At 29.8% G+C, this 13835-nt stretch overlaps 1 pseudogene; it reads right to left on the reverse strand.

The window, feature by feature from the left end:
• Nucleotides 1-1029: 1029 nt before the first annotated feature.
• LOC113766293 lies at nt 1030-4570 on the reverse strand (annotated as a pseudogene).
• Between the last annotated feature and the right edge of the window lie 9265 nt (nt 4571-13835).

Here is a 13835-nt window from a genome sequence, read left to right on the forward strand (position 1 = left end):
TCACTGTTTGATTTAAAATATTTATTGCTTTTTGCAACTATTACTCCTAATTTTTTGTAATCATTATGTGTTTTTTAATGATTTTGAACTATTATATACTTATGAGCATCCTTATTAGTTTAATTTTCTTGTATATGTAATAACTTCAATAGAATAAAAAATAATTAAAAAATAAAAAATTCATTAGTGTAAATAAACTTATGACTACTTAACTTAGAGTGATTATTAGTTAATTTGATATGAATATAAATAAGAGTTTTCAAATTGAACCGATTATCAAAGTGGATAAATCCTAAACTCCATAGTTAATTAACTAATACACTCTATGTACTAGTTTAATTGTGCATTTTTTTCTTATTTGAAGATAATGGATTAATAGTGAAATTTTATAAATACTAGTTATAATTGATATAAAGTTTTAGCACCTATAAGAACTAGTTGAATTTTATTAAAATGCTTTTCCATTTATATGAATTAAAAAAATTTTGCCACTTATACTAAAATTTTAAAATTTGTGACACAAAAATAATGAATAAAAATGAAATCTATATTTCAAATACAATTATAAAAGACAAAATTTCACAAATTTTTCTTGTGTAAAAAGGGGGGAATTATGATGTCCAAATCTAGTTAAAATTCAAGACAAAAACAAAGTGACGCAAATTTTAAAATTTGAGGCAAAAAAAGAGGCACAAATTTGTCCAAGTCTCTTGTACTACGTAGATGCAAAACAAAAACTTTTCTAAGTGTCGAACTCTCTCTCTGGCTCTCACAAATTGCCTCACTTTTACTCAGGCCGTCAGACTCCCACACTCACCTTTACCTCCACCTCCACCTCCACTTCCACTTCCACTTCCACTTCCACCTCCACCTCCACTTCCACCATCTTTTTTTTATTTTTTTAATCAAAATTTGTCTCATCAGATTGCATGTTCAATTCCAAGTATAAAACAAACATGATAAATTCAGAGACTAGGGTACGTCCACAAAAAAGGGGTAAATTTTGGCTCTACATACTGTCCTTCAATCACCAATGGCCTTCATCTGGCACCTATGGCCTTCTAAAACCACCAATGACCTCAAGCTGCCTCCTCCTACTTTCGCTGGAACACTTAAATATTGCTTGGGTACATGAAGACCCGAACCCTTGATCCCATTGATTTGGGGGGCAGGTTGGACTTGAACTCAGCTCAGACAACGCCGCTGTTACCGTGAGGCCGGCGAACCTTTCCCTAAATGCAGCGGTAATAAGATCTATTCTTCTTAACCTTAGCCTTGTAGATGTACGCCATCTTCTTGCCGAGGTACCAAGCCACCACCTCCTTTGTGTTCACTCCTTCGATCTGAATCAACAAAGTGTTCGAGTACTGGTTGGACTTCAACCTCTTGTACCCCAATATAGTTCCTCTCACGTAAAGCCTGACACGCTCTCCTTGGCGTCCCTTAATCACACTCTCGATCTCTTCGACAATTGAAGACCAGTGAAGTACCGTGGCTCTTTGGCATTGAAGACCAAGCAATTCTCCAAGTCTCTGCAGCAAAGGTTAGTTCTTTCCCTCTCTTCTTTGTCTCTAAGATAATTTGCAAATATTTTGGCCCTATGCTTTTTTTTTTTCTGAAAATTTTTACCTGTATTCTTGTTGAACCTGCATTGAGGGTGTCATTTTATGGTTATTTACATGATTAATCTTTGCATCCCCTGAAATTTTATTGCCCTAAATTTTAACTTGGGGAAAAATTAGGGAAAAATTTTTGCCTAGTTATCGTGAATCCCCTAGATTAATTGTATCCTCTACTTCTTGGCCCACTTGGGAAGGACTTGCTGCTTCCCAACTATTTTTTGCATAAAACCCAGCTACGGCTGGACTTGGTAGGGGGAGAATTGAACAAAAATTCACCAGCGGTTGGAAAATTCTGGTTGTTGTTGTTGGTAGTGTAAAATGTTGATCACACTTTCTGCTTCTTTCCCTCATTAGACAAACCTATCCAACAAACTTAGAAAACATAAAATTAGATGTGTTTTGCCACTAGTTTTTGGGGTTGGTTTAGTTTATCTAACAAGCTAATTGGGGCTTTTGTATGGGTACGCAGAGTAGGAACAGATGGGATGTTATGTGCTTGATTTGATGTAAAATTTTGGATGTAAAATTTTGGATGCCTAGACCCCTTATTGAAACATTTATTTTGTGATGTAGGACTTATATGACATTTGGAGATAATTTGTGGTATATTGGCATGCAGCTTCTAATGCAGTTACAAGTTTTATTTCTTTTTTAATGGCATGCAAGATATATTATTTTTCATTTTTAGATATAATTGTAGCAGGAAAATCTTCAAATTTCATGGTGATAAAGTGTTGTCACTGAATCAGAATCCTCCATTGATTACAACCTGTTGTCATAGAATTAAAAAGTGTTTAGTGACAACAAAAATTGTCAGTAAATAGTCTATACCAATGACAACTATGAACTAGTTTTAGTGACAACAGCGCTTTGTACATCATTGACAAGATACTATGTCATCACTAAAATTACAACAATTATTGACGACACTAGTTGTCGCAAAACAGTCCCATTCACTGACGACTTTTAGGGTCGTCACTATGTACTTTTACCGACGGGCATTCAGTGACGACTTTGTGACAACTAAAAAGTTGTCAATAAAAGTTATCAGTGGTGACTTTTTATTTTTTTGTGACAAAAATGGCTTGTCACTGAAGACCAATTTATTTTGTAGTGTCTCATCACTCCTTTGATGGGGGATACCTCCAAATATACCTTTTCTCCCGGTTGAAATTCTAAAGATCTTCTCTTTAAATCCGTCCAACTCTTGTTTTAGTCTTGAGCTACCTTTAGTCTTTCTCGACTAATCTTAATTTCTCCAGGGTTCTTTCCACCAAATCTGGGCCACTGATTAGTTTATCACCTACTTCATTCCAATATAAGGGAGATCTACACTTTCACCAATGCAACACCTCAAACGGTGCCATACCTATCCCGCTATGATAACTATTATTATACGAGAATTTCATTAATTTGACCAATTTATCCCAACTATCTGCGAAATCTAGAGTACAAACTCGCAGCATGTCCTCTAGTGTTTGTATAGTCCTTTCGGATTCTTCATTCGTTTGGAGGATGCCTCGGACTTAACTTACAAATAATCCTTTCGGATTGTCCATTCGTAACTCGGTCTTAACTTATCACTTTTTCCAAATCTCATCACTCCCTTGATGGGGGATACCTCCAAATATACCTTTTCTCTCGGTTGAAATTCAAAAGGTCTTCTCTTTAAATCTGCCCAACTCTTGTTTCGGTCCTGAGTTACCTTTAGTCTTTCTCGACTAATCTTAACTTCTCCAGGGTTCTTTCCACCAAATCAGGGCCAATGATTAGTTTATTATCTACTTCATTCCAATATAAGGGACATCTACACTTTCACTAATGCAACACCTCAAACGGTGCCATACCTATCCCGCTATGATAACTATTATTATACGAGAATTCCATTAATTTAACCAACTTATCCCAACTATCTGTGAAGTCTAGAGCACAAACTCACAGCATGTCCTCTAGTGTTTGTATGGTCCTTTTGGATTGTCAATTCATTTGGAGGTGGAAGGCGGTACTTAGTCTCAGATTCTTCCCCGTAACCTCTTGGTAGGTCGACCAAAATCTAGGCGTAAATTTAGGATCCCGATCCGACACTATACTCATTGAGACACTGTGAAGACACACAATTTGCTCCAATACATCTCTATAATCTCTTCATTGTTAGTCTATTCGATATTGGTAGGAAGTGGGCAGACTTGGTTAGCCGATCGACTATAACCCAGATGGCATCATTGTCCTAACTGTTCAAGGCAAACCTACAACATATGATAGAATTACCATATGAAAAAGATTTTAATGAAAAAAATATTCCAACAAAAGCTAGACCAATACAAATGAATTCTGAATTATTAGAATTTTGTAAAAAAGAAATAAAAATATTAATAGATAAAGGATTAATAACACCTTCAAAATCACTTTTTGATACCACTTTCTACCCAGGCTACTAAAACTTGAAATGAACATAAAATATTTATATTAAGATTGAACTTACAAAATTTAGAGTTGCTAACGGAAGCGGATGATTGTTGAATCCTTGTAAACTTTGATCTTCTTATTAAAATATTTGGAGAATGATACAAGAGTGGTTGGATACAAAGAGTAGTTGAAAGATGGATTTTCTAAGGGTTCTGTACTGGGAGGTTTCACCGATGCTTGATATTCTGATTTTGAATCTATTTATAGAGTCAGTCATTCTTGCATTTCATTTGTATTTGCATTTCATCTTGCTTTCATTTGAAATGTGGCCGACATCTTTCTCAAAAGTCATTTGGGTCTTGTCCGCAGGGACCACTGAAAGGATCAAAAGTAGATTCAGATGATCCAGCTGTCTCTTCAATTTTGTTATCTTCTTCACTTTTATCCTGCTTTTGTAAATAATTCAGATATTCTTTGAGTATCTCGGGATCATGCATCATCTTTTTGATCAAAAAGTCGTTTGCAATTGCCTCGGATGCCATATTAGTAACTTTTTCTTTGTCTTTCTTTTTTGTTGGAGTAGTTGGCATTTGTGGAGTTGTTGGAGTGGTTGAAGTAGTTGGCTGACTTGTCCACTTGAGTTTGTCTCCAGTTGTTAGAAATCTTATCACGTTTGCTTGGTCTCCAAATTCTTGATTGAATCCTGTCCACCATTTAATTTTGAATTCTCTGACGAGTGACATTGGAAGTGGTTTTTCTAACTCTTGATGAATTTTGAAACTCCAGCAAAAAATCCATGGTACTTTGAATTCCACATGAAATAATATTGGACTTGTATACTCTTCCCCCTTTGCTTTTTTGAGATATGTCTGGAATCCCATTGATACATTTGGAGGTAGTATCTCCTTTTGTGGTCCGAACCATTGCCACCAATGATTAAACCAAATTGGAAATTCTCTGTTGCAATTCTCTTTGAATGTGAAGAACCATGAATGGTTGAATGATCTGTATAAAAACGCACGATACCATGCCATCTTGTAATCTTGATATGTAAATCCATCTGGAATGAATCTAACTGAAAATGATTTTTTGGAATAAAGAGAAGTCCATTCGTTAGGTGAACAAACTTTCTTTATTATACACTTTGAATGGCTAATAATATTTGGATTCTTTTTATTTGGAATGGGGAATATTTCTACAGATTGAGTATCTGTAAAAATTAATTCATAATAATCTAAATTTTTTGAAGGATCATCAGGCTGCCAAAAACATTTTTGAGGAAAGATTCTTTGAGTAAGCTGATTGAGTGTAGAATACAAAGGTATTTCTTGGAATCTGGTTATTGTAATATGCTGATGGAATGGCTTAGTAAAGTAGGTATTTTCATTGGATTTTTCTGAGGTTTTTGGAATTTGTTGGATTGATCTTATTTGAGAGGAAATTGGGGTGCGAGTAGCTTGACTGTAAGTCAAAGCTGGAAAATCTTGTAGTATTTCAAATCTATTTTGAGTTACAGGAGTAAGACTCATCTCATAATCTTGAGGAGTCTTAGGTCTAGAACTTCCTACTTTTGAATCCATATTCCTGCAAAATCAATAAATAACATCTTTTAATTGATTAGATAATTGTTTGTTTTGATCCTGGTAATATTGAATAAATTCCTCATTTCTTCCAGTTCTTCGAAGAACTTGAATTCTAATAAAGTTTCTCTGAATTTCTCTCTGGATGAGAAAAGCTCTCTCTTTTGGAGTAAGGGTTGCGTAAGGGCTTTTCTGAATATATACGGTATCATATTTTGGAATTTGATAGACTGGAATACTTTGTCGTCCATCTCTGGTCTGAATGAAATATTGATATCCTCTGGATTGTAGAACTGCTTCTTTGTTTTGTAATCTAGGAGAATCTCTTTGGGTTCTCAGGTAATTTGTAAATTCACGATCAGTTCTTTGAGCAATAAGGTCACGATCCATGTCCTTGTAAAAATTCTTTAGTAAGAAAATCTGGTAATGAATTATTTTCTCCTTTAATAAATTCAATTTCAAAATCGAAAACAGATAAAATGGCTTGCCATCTTGCAAATATTTGTTTTGAAACTATGTTTTGAACATCTTTTTGTAAAATCTCTTTGGCCGATTTACAATCTATTCTAATTAAAAATTTTTTATTATATAAATCATCTTGAAATTTTGATATGCATAAAACATTGATAAAATTTCCTTTTTAATTATTGAATAATTCTTTTGAGGGTCAGACCATGTTCCTGAATGAAATCTAACTAATTCTTCTTTTGACTCTATTATCCTTTGTTTTAATATTCCACCATATCCTAATTCTGATGCATCTGTTTCAACTATCATGAATGCTTTAGGATGAAGCAGACATAAACATGGTAATGACTCTATTTTTTCTTTTAGATATTTTATCTTTTGAGTATGTTCATCTGTCCAAGGTTTTGGATTTTTCTTTAGTCTATCGAATAATATAGAACATTCTTGCCTTAATTTAGGAAAGAAATCTGCTATGTAATTTAGACATCCTAAAAACCTTTGTAATTGATTTTTATCTTTATTTCATCTAGAAATTTAGTTGCAAATTCCAAAGCTCTACTAATTGGTTTTATTGTTCCTTGATATATATTATGTCCTAAAAATCTTATTTTAGTTTGAAATAATTTCATTTTTGGAGCAGAAACCACTAATCCATTTTCTCTTAACTATTTTTAAAAATGTATTCAAATGTTGTTCTATTGATTCAGAAAATATTAATACATCATCTATATAAATTATACTGAATGAACTATATGGATTAAAAATATCATTCATTATGTTTTGAAATTCTGATGGTGCATTTTTTAATCCAAATGGCATGAATTTCTATTCATAATGGCCAAAAGGTGTTGTAAATGCTGTTTTATATCTATCTTTTGGTGATATTAATATTTGCCAATATCCTGATTTTAAATCAAATTTTGAAAATATTTTTGCATTAAATAATCTATTGAGCAAATCTTTTTTATTAGGGATGGGATATCTAATCCATTGTAAAACTTTGTTTAAGGGTTTATAATTTATAACTAATCTTGGAACTCCGCTTTCTTTTTCAGCTTGATTCATTACATAAAATGCAGCACAACTCCAGGGTGATTTTGAAGGTGTTATTAATCCTTTATCTATTAATATTTTTATTTCTTTTTTACAAAATTCTAATAATTCAGAATTCATTTGTATTGGTCTAGATTTTGTTGGAATATTTTTTTCATTAAAATCTTTTTCATATGGTAATTCTATCATATGTTGTTTTCTATCCCAAAAAGCATTAGGAATATCTGCACAAATCTCTTTTTGTAATAACTCTTCTAATTCTAATATTCTTTTTTGTATTTTAACTTCTTTTAATTGCTCTTCAATTTTTAAATAAGATTTTTCTTCTTTAATATATCTTATATGTTGTTGTACTTTAGTAATAGTATTTATTGTTTTATAAATAAAAGATGTTTGTAATATCTGTAATTCTCTTTGTTTTATTGGAGTTAAAAATTTAAAAGTAATAGTTTTTCCCATTATATTTGTTGAAATTCCTTCATGACTTACTGAAAATGGATAAATTTGAATTAAAAAAGGTGTTCTTAATATTATATCATGATTTATATTTTTTACAATTATGAAATTATGTCTAATACAATATTCATTATTACATATTGATCCTTTTGTAAATTTATATTTCACCTGTAAATTTTCTCCATTTGCTGCCATTAAGATTTCATTTGTTCTTTCACAATATTTAGTAGGAATTATTCCTTCTTTAATACAACTTGAATCAGCTCCACTATCTATCAAAGCTACATATGTTTCTTTAAAATCTTCTACTGTAATGGTTACTAAAGCTTACCATTTTTGAAATATCATTTTTTCTATAGTATTTAAATATTGAGCTTCATCTACTGGTTGTTCTGATATTAATATTTCTTCTGTTTTAGAATTAGAAATTGAGGGCTGATTTTCTATTAATGTTATTTTTGCTTCTATTTCTAAATCTTTTGTTTTTAATTCTATAATTTCTTGTCGTAATTGTTTTACTTGTATTTTAAGATTATTAATTTCTGACTGAAGATCTTTAGTAGTTTCTTTTTTCATTATATTTATATTTGGGTATTTATCTAGTAATTTCGAAATGCTAAAAGGTTCTATTATCTTTGGCATTTTATCTTCTTGAATAATTAAACTTTTTAATCTTTCTAAATATTCTTTTTTAACTATTGGATCATTAATTTTTTCTATTATGTCTAACAAAAATTCTTTGTGTTTTTTTCAAATTCATTTCCTTGTAAATGAATATCTAATATGACTGAATTCAAAATATGTGGGTCTGTTAAATCTATTGAAAAATTTGGAGCACAGTTAAAATATATGGGTCCATTACAAACATTTGTTTGAATCATAGAAAGTAAAGAAGTTTTATATTTTTTAAGTCTAGTGTCTCTTAATGCCAAATATATTGGAGCATCGACTCCTAGATGGAATAAAGGTTTTACTGCAATTTGTATTAAACCTATATGAATATATCGATATCCTTTACTTAAATATTTTTGAATTGTACTATGATTTAATAATGGAATAGATTGATATTCTTCTTGAATAGATATTGTTTCTTCATGTGTTTTAACTGATAAGGCTGTTTTGAAATCTAAAGGACCTATTCTATAAATATGTTCTATTTTTTCTTCTGGAATTGTCCAGTCTGAATTATTAACAGGCATATGATATTCATGACTTTGTACTATATTATCTTGCTTTGAATTAGATCATATTTTTAATTGTCTAAGAAATGCAGCCATGTTTTATATTTATTTAAAGTTTTACCTAATCAGGAACAACTGAGCACTATGCCGGGAACATCCTATCTAGAACTTACCAACGGTCTAATAAGGCATCAAAGTCTTACCAATAATTTTGGTAAAATTTTAATTAAATATGCAAACATAAATGCATAAATTAGCAAATTTAAAATAGAAAGTAATTCAAATAAAGTAATAGTAATTCAAAGTCTAAATAGGGGTGTGGCTCTGATACCACTTTCTTCATATTGAATATCTGGAGGACTAGGTCTTGGATAATAATTTCTAGTACTTATCATTTCCCAATCTTTGTTACTATTTTTATTATAAACTCTTTTTCTTCTTATTTTATTTATTTGATTGTCTTCTTTTTCTACGAATTGTTCTTCTATTGGTAAGATCATATCTTCTTCTTCATTTTCTGAATTTATTGATTCTTCAGATGAATTCTCTTCTTCTATTATTTTTTCTAATGTATTTATTTTTAGAGTTTGGGGTGTAGTTAAATTTTGTAATGATTGAGATATTTTATTTAATATATTATCTGTACTATTTGTTTTTTGATTATTAATATTTTGGATTAACTCTTGTTCTTTTTCTCTTGTTAAACTTCTAGGTTGAAAATGAGGTGCTGAAATATCATTAGAAAATTTAGATTCTGGTTTCTTTAGTGTATCTATTTTTGTATTTAATACTTCCATATGTTGAGAAATTGTATGAAAAATTTGATTTGTATAATTATTTTGTTGATAAATCTTTTTAATATTTTCTAAATTTATAGTAGTATTTGTACATTGAGCTTCTCTACCATTTTTAAAAGGTGAGGCTATTATGTCTCCTTGTCCTATATTTAGTTTTACTTCTTGTAATGGGGGATGTATTGAAGTTACTATTTGATCATCTTTTAATTTTCATTTTTTATATAAATTAGTTCGAACATTTATTTGCGGTGTATTATAGACATCATTTATTTCTATTTTTGTAATATAGAATGATAACCAAGTAAAGAAAGGAAAATCAAATTTTCTTTTTTCTAATTCATCTTTCCATTCTAAGATCAAAATTTCGTACTATTAAATATGATGGAGATTCAATTTATGAATGGAATATAGACGGTAAAGCAGAATATGAAGTATTAAATAATCTGCAAGAAATGGGAATGGCTAGATTAGCTTTTAAATTAAAAATATTCAAGAAAGAAATATTGCAACATTATTAGTTTCAGGATTTACTAGACAATTAAAAAATTGGTGAGATAATGCTCTAACACTTCAAGATAAATTATCAATATTAGATCATACGCAGTAAATTGAAGATGATCAAGGAAACATTCAAATTCAATCAGATGCTGCAGAATTTTTAATTGTAACCATAGTAATGTATTTTATAGGAAATCCAAAAGAAGAATTAAATTCTAATAAAACATTTTTAACAAATTTAAGATGTCCAACATTATCAGACTTTAGATAGTATAAAGATATGTTCTTAGCTAATGTATTAAGAAGACCAGATTGTAATGCTTCATTTTGGAAAGTCATGCCATTTGGATTAAAAAATGCACCATCAAAATTTCAAAACATAATGAATGATATTTTTAATCCTTATAGTTCATTCAGTATAGTTTATATAGATGATGTAAATAGAAGCAAAAATAACATTAATAGAAAATCAGCCCTCAACTTCTAATTCTAAAACAGAAGAAATATTAATATCAGAACAACCAGTAGATGAAGCTCAATATTTAAATACTATAGAAAAAATGATATTTCAAAAATGGTATGCTTTAGTAACCATTACAGTAGAAGATTTTAAAGAAACATATGTAGCTTTAATAGATAGTGGAGCTGATTCAAGTTGTATTAAAGAAGGAATAATTCCTACTAAATATTGTGAAACAACAAATGAAACCTTAATGGCAGCAAATGGAGAAAATTTACAGGTGAAATATAAATTTACAAAAGGATCAATATGTAATAATGAATATTGTATTAGACATAATTTCGTAATTGTAAAAAATATAAATCATGATATAATATTAGGAACACCTTTTTTAATTCAAATTTATCCATTTTCAGTAAGTCATGAAGGAATTTCAACAAATATAATGGGAAAAACTATTACTTTTAAATTTTTAACTCCAATAAAACAAAGAGAATTACAGATATTACAAACATCTTCTATTTATAAAACAATAAATACTATTACTAAAGTACAACAACATATAAGATATATTAAAGAAGAAAAATCTTATTTAAAAATTGAAGAGCAATTAAAAGAAGTTAAAATACAAAAAAGAATATTAGAATTAGAAGAGTTATTACAAAAAGAGATTTGTGCAGATATTCCTAATGCTTTTTGGGATAGAAAACAACATATGATAGAATTACCATATGAAAAAGATTTTAATGAAAAAAATATTCCAACAAAATCTAGACCAATACAAATGAATTCTGAATTATTAGAATTTTGTAAAAAAGAAATAAAAATATTAATAGATAAAGGATTAATAACACCTTCAAAATCACCCTGGAGTTGTGCTGCATTTTATGTAATGAATCAAGCTGAAAAAGAAAGAGGAGTTCCAAGATTAGTTATAAATTATAAACCCTTAAACAAAGTTTTACAATGGATTAGATATCCCATCCCTAATAAAAAAGATTTGCTCAATAGATTATTTAATGCAAAAATATTTTCAAAATTTGATTTAAAATCAGGATATTGGCAAATATTAATATCACCAAAAGATAGATATAAAACAGCATTTACAACACCTTTTGGCCATTATGAATAGAAATTCATGCCATTTGGATTAAAAAATGCACCATCAGAATTTCAAAACATAATGAATGATATTTTTAATCCATATAGTTCATTCAGTATAATTTATATAGATGATGTATTAATATTTTCTGAATCAATAGAACAACATTTGAATACATTTTTAAAAATAGTTAAGAGAAAATGGATTAGTGGTTTCTGCTCCAAAAATGAAATTATTTCAAACTAAAATAATATTTTTAGGACATAATATATATCAAGGAACAATAAAACCAATTAGTAGAGCTTTGGAATTTGCAACTAAATTTGCAGATGAAATAAAAGATAAAATTAATTACAAAGGTTTTTAGGATGTCTAAATTACATAGCAGATTTCTTTCCTAAATTAAGGCAAGAATGTTCTATATTATTCGATAGACTAAAGAAAAACCCAAAACCTTGGACATATGAACATACTCAAAAGATAAAATATCTAAAAGAAAAAATAGAGTCATTACCATGTTTATGTCTGCCTCATCCTAAAGCATTCGTGATAGTTGAAACAGATGCATCAGAATTAGGATATGGTGGAATATTAAAACAAAGGATAATAGAGTCAAAAGAAGAATTAGTTAGATTTCATTCAGGAACATGGTCTGACCCTCAAAAGAATTATTCAACAATTAAAAAGGAAATTTTATCAATAGTTTTATGCATATCAAAATTCAAGATGATTTATATAATAAAAAATTTTTAATTAGAATAGATTGTAAATCGGCCAAAGAGATTTTACAAAAAGATGTTCAAAACATAGTTTCAAAACAAATATTTGCAAGATGGCAAGCCATTTTATCTGTTTTCGATTTTGAAATTGAATTTATTAAAGGAGAAAATAATTCATTACCAGATTTTCTTACTAAAGAATTTTTACAAGGACATGGATCGTGACCTTATTGCTCAAAGAACTGATCGTGAATTTACAAATTACCTGAGAACCCAAAGAGATTCTCCTAGATTACAAAATAAAGAAGCAGTTCTACAATTCAGAGGATATCAATATTTCATTCAGACCAGAGATGGACGACAAAGTATTCCAGTCTATCAAATTCCAAAATATGATACCGCATATATTCAGAAAAGCCCTTACGCAACCCTTACTCCAAAAGAGAGAGTTTTTCTCATCCAGAGAGAAATTCAGAGAAACCTTATTAGAATTCAAGTTTTTCGAAGAACTGGAAGAAATGAGGAATTTATTCAATATTACCAGGATCAAAACAAACAATTATCTAATTAATTAAAAGATGTTATTTATTGATTTTGCAGGAATTTGGATTCAAAAGCAGGAAGTTCTAGACCTAAGACTCCTCAAGATTATGAGATGAGTCTTACTCCTGTAACTCAAAATAGATTTCAAATACTACAAGATTTTTTAGCTTTGACTTACAGTCAAGCTACTCGCACCCCAATTTCCTCTCAAATAAGATCAATCCAACAAATTCCAAAAACCTCAGAAAAATCCAATGAAAATACCTACTTTACTAAGCCATTCTATCAGCATATTACAATAACCAGATTCCAAGAAATACCTTTGTATTCTACACTCAATCAGCTTACTCAAAGAATCTTTCCTCAAAAATGTTTTTGGCAGCCTGATGATCCTTCAAAAAATTTGGATTATTATGAATTAATTCTTACAGATACTCAATCTGTAGAAATATTCCCCATTCCAGATAAAAAGAATCCAAATATTATTAGCCATTCAAAGTGTATAATAAAGAAAGTTTGTTCACCTAACGAATGGACTTCTCTTTATTCCAAAAAATCATTTTCAGTTAGATTCATTCCAGATGGATTTATATATCAAGATTACAAGATGGCATGGTATCGTGCGTTTTTATACAGATCATTCAACCATTCATGGTTCTTCACATTCAAAGAGAATTGCAACAGAGAATTTTCAATTTGGTTTAATCATTGGTGGCAATGGTTCGGACCACAAAAGGAGATACTACCTCAAATGTATCAATGGGATTCCAGACATATCTCAAAAAAGCAAAGGGGGAAGAGTATACAAGGCCAATATTATTTCGTGTGGAATTCAAAGTACCATGGATTTTTTGCTGGAGTTTCAAAATTCATCAAGGTTAGAAAAATCACTTCCAATGTCACTCGTCAGAGAATTCAAAATTAAATGGTGGACAGGATTCAATCAAGAA

Source organism: Coffea eugenioides, chromosome 3 (genome assembly GCF_003713205.1).
Source record: "Coffea eugenioides isolate CCC68of chromosome 3, Ceug_1.0, whole genome shotgun sequence".
Classification (NCBI taxonomy): domain Eukaryota; kingdom Viridiplantae; phylum Streptophyta; class Magnoliopsida; order Gentianales; family Rubiaceae; genus Coffea; species Coffea eugenioides.